We start from the raw sequence: 12,924 nt of genomic DNA on the forward strand, positions 1-12,924 counted from the left end.
AAGGCAATAATTTTGAAAGGACATAAGATTATACAAATATAACGCTAAATAAAATGGTATTCTGAAAATAAGCTAAAAATAACATACAATCAGATTATCTTGTTCGAGTTTTAACAAGATTTAAAACCTTCATGAAATCTAAGTACTAAAAAACACGTTGCCCTACTCTGCATTATCCTCCTGATCAGCAACAACGTATACATGATTATTATGGGCTCGTTACTTGCAATAGTCGATTGGCCATTGGTGACGCTGTTCTTATGCAAATTTCTCCGACTTAATTAGCCAATTACTAATTTATTCTGAGCATCTCTGCTGAACCATGTTTAATCACCAATTTTTCCTTGCAAAATCAATTTCCGCTCGAATCCGCCTCTCAATTTCTCTTTACGCCGCCTTTCTCATTAATTAAAAACTGAAGCGACGGCTTTTTCCTGGCTTGTCTCGGAGAAGGTAGCCCTGCTCGCCAAACAACATTTCCAAATATTAAGCGGACTAATGACGTAGAGCCGCTCGGAGGCTCCACCTGATCACCATCAGGCAGAAAACTGGTGCAAATATTTGGAAGGGCCATGCAAACCAGTCTTTTTTGTTTTATCCGTGAAAAAGCAGTGGACGACGAAAAAAATGGAACCGGCCCAAAAACACCGAATACATTAAAAAGTTTGCATGCCAATCCCTGCCGAATTTCGCTCTCTACTTAAACATCTGTGAAAATTTTATGAAATAATAATTTAGCAGAAATCTAACCTGGCGAAATTATTTGCGTGATTGATGGCACAAGGCCGCTCCTTACAAAATTTTGACGTATTTATTTTAACGATTTAGATCTTTGGCAAAATGAATTACTTACTGCACCCGTGGTGCTGCTGATAAAAAATGAGTTCGCGCGCCTGACGGTATTATTAAAATAATCACTCCGAGCTGCCCGATCTTCATTTATCTCTTTATTAGTCGCTTCACCTCATAAAATGTAATGGACTTGATCTCTGGCAATTTTTTTAGCGGTCGACCTGGGGCGTTCCGAAGTTTTAAATAAAACATTGGACAGCTAGAGATCTTCTATTTGCGCATTTGAAATGCCGATGATGTTATCGCACGGTATATCTAGCATTCGTGACTCGTAAATTTCATGATAAGTGTTGGGTTCCGTGGTAATATAAATGCAAATTGTTGTTACTTGTTTTATTTTTTATATCGCTCATTTAAAATATTCCATTCTTAAAAGTGGTTTGATTGGTCAATTTTGACCTTATAAACGCAGGGGGAAATTAAAAAATAAATTAAAATAAAATTGTGAAAGAAGATTTGTATGAAATATATACTTTTGAGCAATATTAATAACCAAATTAAGTTTTCTTAATTTTCATCAATTGTCTCCTTGCGTGGGCGTGGAGACTTCCTTAGGTAATAACATACATAATTTGATTAACTTCAATTTTCCAATTATTTTGCCGAATAAACGTTTTATATCACATTAAAATCTCTACGTATGGCATATGCAAGGTTTACTAATAACTCTGAAGTAATGTTCATGTGTGGACAGGGGATTGTGGAATTAATATAATTTTGTCTAGGATTTAAATATTCTTACAAACAATTAGAATATAGTTAAGTTAAATAAAGAATAAATATTAAATTAGAAAATAATAAATAAAGAAAAGTTTTATTTTATATTTAAAAAAAATTTAAATTTATTATTAAAAATTATTAAAATTTATATTATTTAGCGGAGTATATTAGATCAAACTTAAATATAATTTATAAAAATCTTTCTGAATAATTTTTTTTTTTTTGGGATTTAACTTCCACTTCTTTTTAAAACTCTCATCGATAAAGCTTTTTTCTGTTAAATACAAGTGAATAAAAGGAACAAAATACCCTTTTATGTCAATTGTACTGCAGTTTCAATTAGCTGTAAATTATCCACCCTTGCACATCGAACGGCCTCGCTCTGAAAAAACTTGCTTTTGAACAAGCCCGCGTACACTAATTGTTTGCTCCGGAGCCAGTCGAAGAATTTATCTGGGTGGTATTGAGATAAGATGCTCAAATAATGCGAAGAAGTCGGTGTGTGACTCGCTCGGATCGTTCCGCAGTGGACATTCGCACTCACAATGCGGACGCGGTGAGGCAGAACTGCAAGCTCGCTGCTCATCTTTTGTCTTCACTTGATCTGAATGTGTTACACGCGGCGCTACAAATTGCGGAGACCCATTACAACCGCGAGTGGAATGGCCTTGCGAGTTTTTTGACATTGATGATTTATTGCGTTTTCTCCTAGGCAAAAAAAAATACGCTACGCTGAGAGGACCACCGGAAAATTAATCAGTGTGCAAATTATCTTTATAGAAATTGGTGTGTGGCCGAGTGTTTTTCTCCGATATTGCAATTGATTTCGTTATGCAAAAGATCCGGACCGACTGATAGAGTTATAAATCATCAAGATTTATGGCGGGATCCCCTTCAAATTATATATCTTGCAAGTATATCGAGCGTTAGGAATAAGAAATTGCGTTAAATAGAGGAGATGAATAAGGCGATAGATGGGAAAATTGTTTTTAACTAGACTGGTTTGTGTCTTTGAGGTCACTAAACTTGCTCAAGTATGATAAAAAAAACCTCTCGCGTTAGATTGATTAAGAGGAACATGAATCGTTTTTTGGCTCGAAATTTCGCCAGCAGAATTTAAATAGATTTGCGTCACACGAAGAGAAATTATTATCATTTGACAACTTTTTTTTTAAATAGGAGAAAATGGTATTTTTATTCCTTAAAAAATGTTATTTTTTACTAGAGTTTTTGTTAAAAACAAGTCACAAGTGTATTAAATCAATTTATTAATTTCCATGAAAGCAAAATAAAATTGAAAGGAAATTCCAATGAAAATGTTGTTGTATATTGATGACAGCACTGATTTTCAAAGAAAAATGAGTTAGTCTAATTTGAAAAAAATAAGAAGAACATTTTTTGAATTTTTTTTTCACGTTTGTACATCTGGCGAAAAATATTTAAAATCTAAGAATTGTAATTTTTGCTAAATAAATTACGGAAAACTCCCGGAGGTCTTTAATGAGCAATTCATGTGCAAGCCGGACAAATTACTCGCAAACTCCTGCACAATGAAAAGAAAGATGATGAAAACGTCATATGGCACACACAGGTGAGAATTTAATAGCGCCCACGGACCGTGCATAATTCATGCAAATTACACTGCAGACACTCTGAATATAAACTAACTGTACGTGCACATTATATATGATTTAATCAATTAATTTCAGCACTATAGAGAGATTAAAATTGTGGTGAATGTAATTTATTAATCCAGTAGCAACCGTGACTGGAGTAGAATTAATTTCAGGGGGCGATCACCGAGCGTGCAAAAACAAAAGCTCTTTAATTTGAAGTGGTTTAATTACGGTTCGTTATATTGTTTTGTTACAAAACTCCGGTGAACCCAATCGCACTTTTTTTTCTTAACTAATTTCCGCTTTTGCAAAAAGTGCACAGTGATTGCGTTTAACGAGAGGCGATTTTTACAAGGTTTGCGGTGTTTCGCGCATTTTGTGGCAAATATATAAAAAACAAACGGATTATTTCTCCAGCTTCTTTTATTCCGCCGTGCGTTTTGTAGTTCTGCGAAACGTTGCCGCCGGTCATTACAAGCAAAAGGAATCTTCGCTCTGCTGTCACTTCTCTCCGCTTTTATTTCAAGGCGTGTTCCCGTTTCTCTCCGGACTAACGCAAATAAAATCAACAACACGTCCGACAGAAAGATATAAAAAAAGCGTTTGGAAAAATAAAATTGGCGCCTTGCCTACTTTGTATTAGATGGGCAAACCTTAGCAGTCATCGCCTGCCAAAAGTTAAAACTGGCTTTTGATTGAAGAGACAGACAAGAAATAATTATTATTTTCAACAATTATAAAATTGAAATTTTACAAAAATAAAGTTTCAATCTTTAGTATTAAAATGATGTTGGATTTATTGGATTTTTTTTCATTGTTAAATAAATTTAAATTTACTTAAACCATTTTCATGTATTTCAAGAGTGCTCATTTTTCAATTGAATTTTATTAAAAGGTCTTTAAATAAATAAACAGTCTAGAAATTTCTGATTATATCGCTAAAGAGGGACGCTTACTTATTATCAAATTAAATAATTACCACCATTACTGCTGGTGTTTAAAAAACGTTTTTAAGTGAACACAAAAAAAAAACCAAGAAATCTCATTAGTTACTTTTTTCCGCATCTTACATTGGTGATGATAATTTAATTTTCACAACTTTTAATATAACCCGGTTACAAGTGGTCAAGCAAGTATGTAAAAAAATGAGACTTATATTCTCACTTATTTTTTTCCTTCAAGGAGAATGTTCTCCGCATGCCGTAAATTGTATGACGCACGAGCAATAATTATTTTACTGTTTTAAGCTACGCACTTGAAATGAAAACGGATCCGAACTCAATATTCCCAAATAATCGCCAAAGTCATAAAACAAATAGAGCATGAAGCTTAATATATTCACCATTCTGTATTAATTAATTCAAAAATTATTTGCATCTATTAGTTTGCAAGATTTTCGTATATCTATAAATTTAAATTATGATCTCATCAATTTTTTGCACGATCAGCCTTCATAAGTGGCAAAAATGCGAATGAATAATACATTTGCATCTTTTCTTGCCGGAGAGAGTTCGAATGACTTTTAATTGCAAAAAGAAATTATTCAGAAAATGCGTCTATAAAAAAATTAATGTTAACTGCTGAGGGAAACGTAGCTTTTCTCGAAAATGAAAAATGGTAAAATTCTAACAGGACCGCGCTCGGCAATCAACAGCTGGAGAATTTATACTACCAAGTTGGCAATTAAAAGTATTTCGAAGTTATTCAAGTGGAAAATAACACTATTCGGAAACCCAATCCAGATTATTCACTCGGTCTAATCGCATTCACGCTGGCAAATTCTGCTCCTCTTCGGTAAAAGTTTATCCGCAAGGATGAGAAGACCGAGATTTTGTTTTCACCGGTCAGTGATTTTTACGACGCCAGCAGCAGCTTCTTATACTGTATAATATTTAATATTATAATGACTGGTGAGGCGCGCCGCGAACGGACCTTGCACTTGAAATTTCTAGCGAAAAACACACGTGAATAAGAGATGGACGAGTTAAACGCGTTTCTCGCATTTGGTTATTGCTTTGATGACACGGCCTGCACGGCCAGAGAGAGTTCATTGAGAATGTTGAGTTTAATTAGAAATTTTAGAATGGAATCTAAGTGTTTATAATAAAATTAAAAAAAAGACACGCATGAAATATTTAATAAGTTTGGTCATTTTCATGTATTTTATTTATAATATTTATTAGATATTTATGATGTTAAGTTTATAATATTTTTATTTGTAATCAAAGTATTTTAATTTATTTCCAAATAAATTTCTAGTTTGCTCTAGAAAAAAAATTAACATTTTAAAGTAGTAAATTTATAATTTGAAATTAATCGGATTTCCCATTTAATTTTTCGTTTAGAATTGAAATAAATTATTAAATTCTCAATATAAAACTGTGTTCAAGAGAGGGCTTCATAAAAAAAAAAAAAAACTACTAAGGTGTTAATTAAGCAATAAAATCTTGAGGAAGAATTTCACGAACGAGGGTTGATTTGTCATAAAAATTCAATCAATACAATCTTATATAATATACGTAAAAATTCGAAAATAAACGCATTCAGTTGACTCCTAATTAAGCCATTCTTGAACTTGAAATTTCACCTCACATCTGTGTATGCTGACCAGTTTATTGATGCCTGCTGGCGAGCAGGTAGATCACCGTTGTGTGTATGTGTGTGGGTTTGTAATTTGCGTGACTTACCGAGATGAGAGTGCACTTTCTTGACGAGATCGATCGAAAGCGAGGCAACGCATGTGGCGCGAGATGCAGATTTCATTTCGCTTCGAAAACGCACTGGAAATTTCCAATATGAAAGAGAAATTGGAGTCGAGAGTTTTTCTTCTTTTTTTATCATCCGGTGATATTTGAATATTTTGCAAGGTGTGTGGGAAAAATGCGTCTCAATGGGTTATTAATTTATTTGCCTTAGCAGGCAAAAAATAAATCCTCACAACATAAGGCGGCTTCTCACAATTTTCTATACAAGAGGGGAAGCAAAAAAGAATAAATTTTGGATCGTTGTCGAGCACAATAATAAGCTTACACTTTATTTTATTATATGACGCGCGTGTTAAATCGTGAAAAGGAGATTTTACACGCAGAGGCGTATGAAAGAGATGAGAGGATAAAATATTTAATAATTGAAATGTGAAAATGTTGCTTCTTCTTGCTTGGACATGAACAAACGGGAGCGTAATCAATATTTTATTTGTGATAACTCGTTGTTTATTTCATTTATGAGAATAATTTGTACGTGGAACATATACAATTTTTTTGATTAATGTGGCTTTTCGGTAGTTATTTTTTTTTTACATTAAAAGTTAGCGTCTGTTATATCAAAGATTTATGTTTTTCGCTTTTTTTTGGCATTAAAATTTTTCTTCAAACATATAAATTGATTTTGATGTAGTGTAAAAGTGCCTGTGTTTGCGTTCTCGCCTTCCATGCCCAATGTAAAGAAAAGCAGCAGACAATCGCGCATTGTTGAAAAGATTCATTGCTCGCGAGATGGAAATTTCCCGAATTAGCGAGTCCCGAGCATTATTAAATAAAATCAAGTGCGTGATTTTACCCTACCTTGGCGGCATGGCGAGGGCCTCTGGACCATATTTGGAGTCCTCGGCAGGTCGGCGAAATCCTCCGTCGGCTCACAATCGGCGAGATTCGGGCCACGGAGGCATCGCGAGGTGACTTTGGACTTTGTTACATATCTTTGCATTCTTTGCACTGCAACTGAACCAATCTCCCTCCTCCCTCCATTCTGCTGGCTGCTGCTAATGTTCGGCGCCAAGGAAAATGGAATCTATGTTCCTTGTTCGGCGCTTCGACGAGAACGAACAAGTCGGCACAGGGATGAGAGGCGATTCACGAGAGAAAGAAAAACTCGAGTTGATGGGAGCAGCACAAAAATGGCAAAAGGCAAGATCCACAATAATCTTTTGTTTGGTGCCCATTCTCGCCGAAAGGAGCCGACGGACTTTTGCCGACAAATGCATAGAAGTGTACTTAATGTCCAGGTAGGCTTAAAGTTCCATTTATCTTTCAGACATTGCCGCATTTTCATCTCGATTTTCGTCTCATAACTTGATTGTTTACGTTCCCGCCTGCCATATTGCTTTTTATCCCCATGGGCCCCGGTGAGGAAAATATATGTAATAATGCAGTGACCCTATAGATCGGCACGGGATGTAGCCGTTTTTTCTTTTGAAAATCTGAGCGTATATTTCTTACGGTGGCCTCTTGATATTGAAATGATTTTGAATAAAAAATATAATATAAAATTAGAAAAAAAATTATAGCAAAAAAATACATAATAAACTCTTTTTTTATTGTTGTTTATTATCGTCCGAAGATAATACATACATGTTAAAAGAAAATTATTTTAATTTTATAGATCGTAGCCACATTTAGACGTTTTGTTAAAATGTATGGCAATCTTTGATATATAAATATATTGAATATATTGTGAACAATTTTTTTTTAAATGACCTTATTTGTCATTAGCTAAAGTCTGATCAAACGATTTGGGGCCGTATTTGATTTTTTTTTAAATTTACTTCAATTTTTTATCACAATTACCAGTAGTTTAATAAAATTATCCATGAATTTTCGCTTAATTTAAATATATTTTTGTATAATGAGGCATTCAAAATAAATTTTATTCAAAATGTAATAAAAAATGACTCATTTTATCATTAATTATCGTTTGAAGAAGTTGACACTCAAGGAGATGATCATGGTAATGAAGAGATCGGGCTTTTCCTTGTTGCAAAAAAATTGTTTTTATTAAAAAACAAACGGCTCTTTTGTTTTTGAGCCGTTTGTTTTTGAATAAAAACCATTTTTGCAACGAGGAAAAGCCCGATCTCTTCAGTTCCATTAATTATTGTGTTTAGTAATTGTCAACTATACAAATATTGAAATTTCTACTTAAAATAAAAAATTGTTTCTCTCATGATTATTTACTATGGCTTATACTTGATATGTATATAAATCTGATATATGTTACCGAACACATACTCCAAATTTACAACCTTTCACGTCTGTCAATTGAGCTTTCTAAATCTTGATTAACTTGCGCATCAATTGCGATCGAGTTTCAAACAGGCTCGCTTGCAAATTCCCTGCGCCATCTAGTCCAGATAAAATCCGCTCAACACGGGGCCCAGTCGTTAGAATCTCTAGCATGACACAAATTTCCTCTACCGAAGCAATTAAAGAGCAAGGGATGCCAAATTCACCATCAACGGGTCCATTGGCCTGCTCTCGTCTCGCGTCATTACCGCGCTCGCTTGGCCCGAGTAGGAAAATCGCTTCGTAAATAACTAAGCGCGGCGGAGCTGACGATTAAATTCTCTCGGCCATAAATAACACGGAAAGAGCTTCTTGGAAATAAATTCGCCGAATAATAAAGATATGTGTCAGAAAGTTTCGAAAAATAATGCGGGCTCGGGAAAATTAACACGGAGACTGCGGAGGCTGAAGACCTCGTAAATTTGGCATCAACACACCCCGCCTGAAGTGAGGTCGGATAATCATCTCAAGTCGTAAAATTTGTCCCAAACCCTTGCAATTTAAACACCGCCGCTATGTGTTTAAGTAATTTGATTGGATAATAAGGAAAATAGTGCGATAAATTCGGCAACTTCGTTCTCGTTTATTTTAATTTACCAAGGGAAATAAAATCCATGTTTAAAATGTTTTTAAATTGCATATTCACCAAAATATTAATTTTTCAATTATTATATCATGGCCTGTGGTAATCAGTTTTTGTTCAACAATTCAACAATTTTATTTTTATTTCACAAATTTTTTGTATCGAGTTTTGGACTTAAAAACCAACATTATTTAGAAATAAACAACCATTAACAGGCTTGTCCTTGTCAAAAGAAGATTATTTATTATATATAAAAAAACCACGACACACTCAAACACAGCAGGATCATAGTTTCGGCAATTAATTGTAGTCGTATATTTCCTGGGGAAAAAAATATGCAAAACACGGAAAAAAATTACTCAAAAATACTAGCCGAGCTGTGTGAAAAATAAAAACACAAAATTTTTTCTCTCGACAAGGAAAAAAGCCCGGTTAATCATTTATCTCATAATTCGCCTCTTGATTACCACTTTTTCTGTTATATAAATTGGTGAAAGACATCTTCTTGTAGCTTAGTGTTTTAATATCAAAACCACATCACTGTTAGGAAAAAGATATACATTTGCAAAGTAACGGTGCTTAACGTCTAATGTTTCTAATGTCCAATGTGTCGTAACAAATAATATTTTATTCGCGTCGTCGTTTTTTCTCATGACAAGAAAATCAGATAAGGCGAACGACAACCCAAATTCCTAAACTCTGTTGACATCACATGGATCCAAACATAAAAAAATGTTCTCGCTCTCTCGTGTGGCCAAAAGTTACACCCGCAGTTTTCAAATTCTTTACTCAGAGCCTAGAAAATGAAATCTCTTATTTTACTGTTTTCGCCACAGAAAAAAACACACACAAAGTCCGTTGAAGCAGAGGAACGCGACGTTTGTGTATTATTTACAACGTATGCATAAAATTTAATTATCTCCGCAAATTGCTGTGTGTAATTAATTACCTAGGATCTGTCTGGCCAGCAGGGAAATCGCGTCAAAGAGAAACAGCGTGACCTTTCCACTGGTGTATTCTTTCTTAACTGACCCTTTGCAGAAAAGAGAAAAAAAAATCAAGTTTATGGAAATAGTTCTGGTAATAAATTTGCGTGATAATTAAGCGCCTAGGTGAAGTTTTAGTCTTTCAAGTAATTTATTACTAAAAACGTACCTTTTTTACATAAATCTGTACGCAAGTTAAAATAAAGCTTTTCTTTAACGTTATTTTTCATTTATTATTATTTAGAAGCATAGAAGCAAATGAAGTTCATGGCAGATCCATTATTAAAGTTTATAATTTTCCAGCAGTTTGATAACGTTAAAATTAAGTTATTTTTTACAGTTTTTGTTAAAAAGAAGATTAGAAATACGTACTTTAGAAAAACCTGCCAAAGAGGAAGAGAAATAATTTTTAATTTAGTAAAATTAAAAGAATAAATTGTTAACTTTAAAAAAAATTATAAATGTTTTGTAAAAAATATGTCTTTATTTCATTTTTATGTAATCATGTTAAATTATAATTTTATAAAACTTAATATAGCATAAAATTTTCCATTTGTATTAATTGTAATTTTAAGGATTACACTGGTGGGACGCAAAAGTTGAAAATTGCTCCAATTAAATCTCGAGGTCTCTGCAGCTGCCTCACATACTCTTCAGCCCATCAATCATTTCACCGGATCTCTGACAGAAATGCAGAAAGACATGTTGTCATCTTCTCTGTCGGTTCAATAAATAACTCAAAACCGCAATTTAGCGAAATGGCAAATCGCTTTTATACGATTCAAGTAACTAAAGTTCCGGAGAAACGGCGGCACCCATCGTGACGCTGCACTTTTCTCTTCCCAGACGTGTGCCACATTTTCATATATCTCGTGCATTAAAACACACGGCCTTGATGCACCATAAAACATGATATTATATTGTATTACGGCGGCGTTTAGAATAACGGCGGCCGCTGGACGTGCAGCACCCATCCATCATAATAATTCGCGCCGATTATCATTGTGCACTTATACAGGTGCATTCGAATGCGTGTCAGTAGCGCTGCACTTTTTGCGTAATTCTCAACCTCCCTGGTGGGACGATATAATAATGACGGAGAGGAAGCAATTAGGGCTCTCACTAATTGACAGCTTTGTTGCTGTGCATCTGTATGCAAATGGATGTGAAATCTTGTTAACAAATTCGTTCTATTTTAATTTAGAGGAGATGCTACCAGCATAATAATAATAATATATAATAGACTCTGCATATTTTGCCGCCGGATACTTTCTAATGACACGTGTTTTTATTGGTATGCGGAGAGATGAGGCAGAACTAAAATTATGGCGATTAAACTTGACTATATTTTTTCTGCGACTACGTTACAATTGATCGTAAAATTTCGACACTGCATTTGTTTTATAAAGTGGTTTTTGAAGTAATGAAAAGGCCATTATTTTGATTTACAATTGGAAATACTTGTTTGACGAGCTATTAAATTCCGAGCCAAATCATCAAATTAGATAAACTTGCTCCATTAAAATAGTCAAACGGGGTCGCTGAGTTGAAAAACTAGTTTTCTCTACAAATTTGATGTTAAATATGAACCACGCTAAAAATTATATTACATTTTCTATGATCATTACATACAATTTGACCTACAAAACAACGCTTAAGTAGATCACAATTTTTATCTTGAATATTAAAAAAAAAAATTGAACATGATTGAGATGTTAACCCAGCTTTTTAGACACTTAAAGATTGTCTTCTATAACTACGGTGTGAAGCAAAAAATATATATAAAAAAAATATTTGTCGAAAATTAAGCCGTTAAAATAGCAGAATAATATATCTCCAGTTAAAAAGCAATCTGGCCACCTCTTCATCCATAAAAACGCAATTTAGGAAAACGCCTGCCTGCTCAACTCTCGCTTTGATCATTTGTTAAAAACTTCGTGATGAAAAGACAAATGCGGCGTGATCACGCTAATCTGAAAAAAATTAAATGCCTCTCTCTACCATGCACGTATCCGTCAAATGCAAGTCAATTTTTCAAACTTTTAAATGCTTGATTACTTTTTAACGTGAATTAAGGCGTACGTGCGCTATTTCATGTGAATTTTTTATACATTCTCCGCTCGGACTAGCCCACTTTTATATTTATCATCCAGAAATTCGCATCTTGGATTATCATCGTTAATCACACATCTATGTATTTTTTATGGGCCACTGAATTACTATCCACCTCGTCCAAGGCCTGCGGCGGTTTCGTGTCGCCTGTCTTTTCAAAATGTAAATCACCGCCCCGGCGAATAAAAACATCCATAGCTGTGTTTATAATACAAATTATTCCTCTCTCCCGAGGCCGTGTTTGATTGGAACCGGCGCCTAATTAATTTAATGGGCGCACTCTTCTGTATACGCACGGGAGAAAATTGAGATCAATTAGGCGGGACGAACTGACGCTCGCCGCGCTGCATATCTATTTTTATTCTATTTTCGTGTTTTAATTTATGGTTTATTTTCGGTTTCGTAGGCCTTAATAAAAATTAAAATGGTAATTTCAGGCGAAGGAAGAGGAATATTTCGTAAAAAGAGACATTCAAAAGAATTTTTCCTTTTCCTCATAATTTATATTCCTCTCTCTTTGTGAGATGAAGAAACATTCAACATTTTGAGAAAAGAACCAGAGCAATTATATTCTAGATTTAATTTCTGTAAAATCTTACTATAACGGAGAATCAAACATAAAATTTTTCCGCTCCGTTTGATCCGTTCGCATATTAAAAGTGAGCTTCATGCAAATAAACCGCGGGCCATAGCGTGAGCGGTGTAATAAATTTCATCAGCGAATCTCTCCATCTATCTAGCAGTTCCTAGGAGAGCAATGATCTTGCTTGAAAACTTGTTTCGGCCTTTCTATTAACTGGGCAGGTGTTTGTCTGTTATTATATTCAACTTTTTGTCGTCCGCAATGGCAAAGATAAAGAGATGGACCTAGAAAACTAGTCTACTTTATTAAAACATATCAATAAAAATAATAATAATAATAACTTTGAAACAAGTGAATGTAGAAAAATGTCTAGATCGAGGTAATTTATTATTGAAATAAACAAAATGAAAAG

The 12,924-nt window shown here is 34.2% G+C and overlaps 2 protein-coding genes across 2 annotated transcripts in view; one reads left to right on the top strand and one right to left on the bottom strand.

Moving 5' to 3' along the window:
- The window catches only part of LOC132201217 (uncharacterized), a 74,208-nt gene extending 67,302 nt beyond the window's left edge, over positions 1-6,906 (bottom strand). The window contains exon 1 of the mRNA XM_059627205.1: positions 6,752-6,906. The gene's annotated coding sequence lies outside the window, so the exon portion shown is untranslated. The remainder of the gene's footprint in view (positions 1-6,751) is intronic.
- Positions 1-12,924, top strand: part of LOC132201215 (uncharacterized) — a 41,861-nt gene that overhangs the window by 2,382 nt on the left and 26,555 nt on the right. The gene's annotated exons all lie outside the window — the stretch shown is intronic.

Source organism: Neocloeon triangulifer, unplaced genomic scaffold (genome assembly GCF_031216515.1).
Source record: "Neocloeon triangulifer isolate White Clay Creek 2 clone unplaced genomic scaffold, ASM3121651v1 ptg000014l, whole genome shotgun sequence".
NCBI classification, from domain to species: domain Eukaryota; kingdom Metazoa; phylum Arthropoda; class Insecta; order Ephemeroptera; family Baetidae; genus Neocloeon; species Neocloeon triangulifer.